Source organism: Phodopus roborovskii, unplaced genomic scaffold (assembly GCF_943737965.1).
Source record: "Phodopus roborovskii unplaced genomic scaffold, PHOROB, whole genome shotgun sequence".
In the NCBI taxonomy this organism is placed as follows: domain Eukaryota; kingdom Metazoa; phylum Chordata; class Mammalia; order Rodentia; family Cricetidae; genus Phodopus; species Phodopus roborovskii.
The window spans coordinates 5,250,632-5,255,957 of NW_026126693.1; positions in this window are offsets into that span (position 1 = coordinate 5,250,632).

The window sequence follows — 5,326 nt, forward strand, 5'->3', positions numbered from 1 at the left end:
GCAACCACTTGGTGGCTTACAACCATCTGTAGTAAGATCTGGTGTCTTCTTCTGGCATGCACGGATACATGCAGGCAGAACATTGTATATGTAATAAATAAATAAATCCTTTAAAAAAGTTAACATTGTTTTTTTAACCACCTTTTATTTAGTTGATTAAGTACACATGAAGGGAGCTAAATATTTGAAAATGTAAATATCATTTGTCATCTACTCGCTCAGTTCCTCATTTTATTCATGTTTTGAGGGACAGATCTAGTGGCTCAGAAGGAAAGAAAAAACTGATCAAAATAAATGTTTTCATATAAAGGTGCTATTAAGCAAAAGTAGGAGAGGAAGTAACTAATACTGAACATCTTAAAAATTGCTTAGTTTAATCCTAAATTCTGCCCCTCCAGTACTGTTTACAAAGCTTATATTGAATTAGCAAGACCAACACTTGTGATAATCTGTAGACAATATACATTTCAAATAAAAAAAAATGTTTTGTTTATAGATAGGGTTTCTCTGAGCAGCCTCCAACTCAGAGATCAGCCTGCCTGTCTCCAGAGTGCTGGGATAAAGTTGTGCACCACCACCACCAAAGCCATGGCTGCCACCACCATCACCCAACTAAGACTGGAGGTTATTAGTGTTGAAGCTCTAAGGCTTTTCGTTTGTTTTTAAGACTTACTTTACTATTTGATGTGTAACATTTACTTTATTCTTTTATGTGTATGAGTGTCCTGCTTAAGTATATGCACCACATGCATGCCTGGTGTTCTTGAAGGTTAGAAGAGGACTTCAGATCCACCAGGACTGGAGTTACATATGGTTATAAGTTACCATGTGAGAACTTCCAATTAAACCCAGGTCCTCTGCAAAATAACAAGTGCTCTTAATCATTAAGACATTTCCTTAACCCCTTTAAGTTTTATCATCAAAAATTTCCACACATTCCTAGAGCTAATCCTAATATTGTATTAAATGTCAGCATTCCTGAACATTGGGGCGAGTGAACTGAGTGCATTGAAACTTTTCCTGGTAACCTGCAGCAAACACAGGCCCTCAAGTCAATGTTAAATGCTTGACTATGCTGCAGAACTAATTCCCCGATAGTTATCTTGAATTATAAAAGAAATGGTTATAAAATCTCCAATTTCCCTAGATTGGAAAAGTCGAGTATAGTAATACCCCACCAGAAAGAAATGGAAGGTCTTTGCCCTGGTCTTTACAATTTGTATCCTTGTCTGGTGTGCCATGTTCCTTTAGAGGCCAGAGGTTGACAGGTGTCATTTCATTCTCTCTACCTTATTTGTTTAGATAAGGGCTCACTAAGCCTAGAGTTCAACGACTGGCTGGCCAGTGAGCATGATTCCCATTTCTACCTTCTAGTGCTGGGAATACAGGCATATACTGCCAGGTCTAGGGTTTTTAGGTGGGCACCGGGCTCCAAACTTGAGCTCTCATGCTCATACAGCAAGCTAACCTCCTTAATCCCTACATAGGCTGATGATGCCCTTCAGGAGGGGTTTAAATCTGTCAAGTCTTTTGGAGCAGGGACTAGGACTTCTCTCCTGTCTCTAGGTTAATAGAGTATCCCTCAATGGGGGATGTGCCCCCAAAGTCCTTTTGTGCACCAGGAATACATCCTAGTTCCACTGTATGAAGACCCTTAGACTGGTCAGGCCTTCTAGCTGAGACCCATATTCAGGGGGTCTGAGTCAGTCCCATGCTGGATTCCCAGCTATCAGTCTGGGGGCCCATTAGCTCCTTGTTCTGGTAAGCTGTCTCTATGTGTTTCTGCAGCCTGGTCTTGTCCTCCCTCTCTGCATCTGGATTCCATTTCAGCTCAGTGTTTAGTTCTGGGTGTTTGCTTCTGCTTCCATCAGCTACTAGATGAGGGCTCCATGATGGTGGATAAGTTAGTCTTTGATTTCATTATCAGGGAAGGGCATTTAATTTATGATAGCCTTTCCACTATTACTCAAATTGTTAGTTGGGGTCAGTCTTGTAGGTCTCTGGACATTTCTTTAGGTTCAGTTTTCTCTTCAATCCTATAATGGCTCCCTCTTTTATGTTCTCTCTCTCTCCTCTCTTCTATTTCTACATAGGCATTTCAATGACACACTTAATTCCATTTATCTGTTTATAGAAGCAGTGTGTCCTATTCATCTTTAACTATCAGCTTGACACAGCACAGCCTGGAGATACCCCAAAAGGGAGTTTCAATTGAGGGATTGCCCTGGGCATATCTGTGGAGGATCACTTTGTTAATCCCTATAGGACAGCCCAGTACCATTCCCCAGGCAGGTGGTCCTTCAATGTGTAAGAAAGCTAGTTAAGCATGTGGCTGAGAGAACCAGAAAGCATCATTGTTATTTCACTGTTCCTGCTTAAAGTTCCTATCCTGACTTCCCTCAAGGATAGATTGTGATTGTTAATTGTAAAATGAAATAAGCCCATTCCTCCCCTAAGTTGTTTTGGTTAGTGTTTTATTATAAACAAAAAGCAATCTTGAACATAGTGTCTACATACAAATGGCCTATTAATGAGAGGATTTAACCATTTATTTCTACATGTAGTAGAAAGGCTCCTATGGAAAAAAAAAGGGGGGGTTCTTGATTCAGAGGGAACAAATCTAACTTGTCAAGAAGCATAGTGACTAATGAATAAGAAATTACATAACTTGACAAAGACTATTATGATTAATAAGTACCCTTTCTTTCTTATATATAAGCACATCCCCCTTAAGAATCTCAAAGTCTTCTAATCCACAATACTTTTCTTGATAAATATCAACTATCAAAATATACATCATCAGTTATTCCAGAAAAGCTGCAAAATTTACAATCAAAGTATATCTTTGCAATGTCAAAAACAAACAAGGAAAAGAAAGATGGATATACAGAAGAGGGATGGAGGAAGCAGGGCCGAACATGACAATGGAGGGCTATGACCCCAGCACCTATCCAGCCTATATAACAAGACTTTCACTCAACCAAAACTCCTATTTGCTCTAAAGAAGACTTATCTGTTACACAGATTCTTAGGATGGAATTTAAAATGCCAGAATGCATACACATGTTATTTCCGACTGGCCTGTAACTTGAGCTCTTGTCTTAGCCTCCTGGGTGGTAGGAATATACCCATCCACCACCCACCACTCTGGACTTATATTTGCTTTGAATCCCTTTTTATGCACACCTATCAAGAAAAATGAATTAGGAAATTCTTTTCACTATTCCTAACCTTTATTCCTTCCAATCCTTGGGGGTGGGGGTTGGGGATGAATAAAATCTATAACCCAGCATACTACAGATTTTACAGCTGCCGTTTTCTACTTGGATTTGAACAGCATTTTTGGTTTCTTTTTTTTAAGTCCAAACCTAGCTCTTCAATCATTACTTGACTGAGATTCTAGTCAACCATTCCCTATTTGAAGTATGCAAAAGAAGTCAGCTTCTGCTTTTTCACAACTGAAAGTGTTTAACTAATTATTCTTTATCAATAAAAAATCAGGAATCAGATATTGGGCTAAGAACCTGAATGATCACAGAAACTATGGAGAAGCCACCAGAATCCTACCTCAGATTCTTTCCTCCAAAAGGGCCAGAATCCTAAATCCCGCCTCACTACTTCCTCGGTCTTAATTTTGGTCAGGTAATGGCTAACTCCACCCTCTGATTCAAACCAAGCTTTATTGTCAGAATCCAATCAAAATATCACACAACATAAGTGAGGCAGAAACGTAGGTTGGTGGTAGAGCACTTAGATGACCTTGGATCAGGGCAAAACAAAAAACCAAACCAAACCAAACAAACAAAAAAAAAAAAAAAAATCCAACAAACTAATTTGGTGTTTCAAATATTTAGGTTATATTCAACTCAATTTATTATATAAAAACTGCAACATGTAAAAAGTTGTTTTGGGGCTAGAGATAGCTTAATTGGTAAAGTATTGGCATGCTTATAAGTACCTGAATTGGACCCTCAGAAACAGGGTATATGGAGGTGTTGGAGAGACAGGAAGAACACTGGGGCCTGGAGGCCTGCCAGCCAAGCCCAACTGTTCTAAGGGAATAAGAAGCTGTCTCAAAAATTATAAAAATGAATGCAGCTGAGGAATGATAACTGCTGTTGACCTCTGGCTTCTGTGCACACATTTATGGCTCCTCTGTGTGCACAAACTTGTTTAAACATACATGACAAAAATTAAGTTTTGTAGCAGTACACTACAGGAGAAAAAATAAACTTAAAAAATTTTAAGTTATATATAACACATATAATGTAACATTTATAGCAACATAAACTTAGAAGGAAAATGTGAAGAAATACAAAATCAGAAGCAATCCAACCATAAACACCAATAGGACAAAAATACATTTAGAAATTTTATTTGAAGTACTGTTCACTTCTCCAAGCAAACAAAAGACCCCCAACAAGTGTTTTTCTTCACTAGCTGCTATTTTGGCATTCAAAGTTTACAATTTATATTGGATATTGAAGGAATATCCTTCCCTCTTTATAACTATATATATGGTTAAGCTAACAAATATTTATAGAGACAGTAAGCTTTAGTAGAGTCAGAATAATAAATACAACATTAGCTTACCTAAAATTAATTTCATAGAACCATGGGGTTTCTATGCTTGTTATTTGCTTTCTTTAAATGAAATAGTGCAATCTCATATTCAGATGAAATTCCATTCTAAGAAACAGAATGATCTAAACTTTAAATGGCAGAGATTTATGAAAACCATTTTTTGGCTAGCAGCATTAGGAAACTTTCAGAATGTCTTTGGTTATTTAGGAATAAATTTACTTTTTTTCAGTTTTCTGTTTTAACTTTTTGAAACAGGGCCTCTTGTAGCACAGGCTGGCCTTAAACCCCTTCATCCTCCTGCCTTTACCTCTCTGCAGGGTTACATTTTCATTAAAAAAATAAATGAAAAAAATAACTGGATTTAAGTTACTTACAACTCTTAAATATTTAGAATTCTCAGATTCTTAACCTGTAAATATTGAGTTGAGTATTGTTGTCATTAAAACATAGTATCCAGGAACAGGCAGGTAACACCAAATTTATCTTCTTAAAGACAAACTCAACAGACCATGTACATATTTAGCTGAAATCTGTTTAAGACAGGATCTCAAGTAGTCCAAGCTGACATTGAACTGACTCTCCATACTTCACCTCGTAAGCACTGTGATCACATGGATCTGCCACCAAGACCAACAAATCATAATCGTTTATCTATTAAATGATCAATCATTTTCAGGTATGAAACTTTACATCATTGTATTTTCAAGAGACACTAAATGTCAGGGGCATGGGTGAAACATAT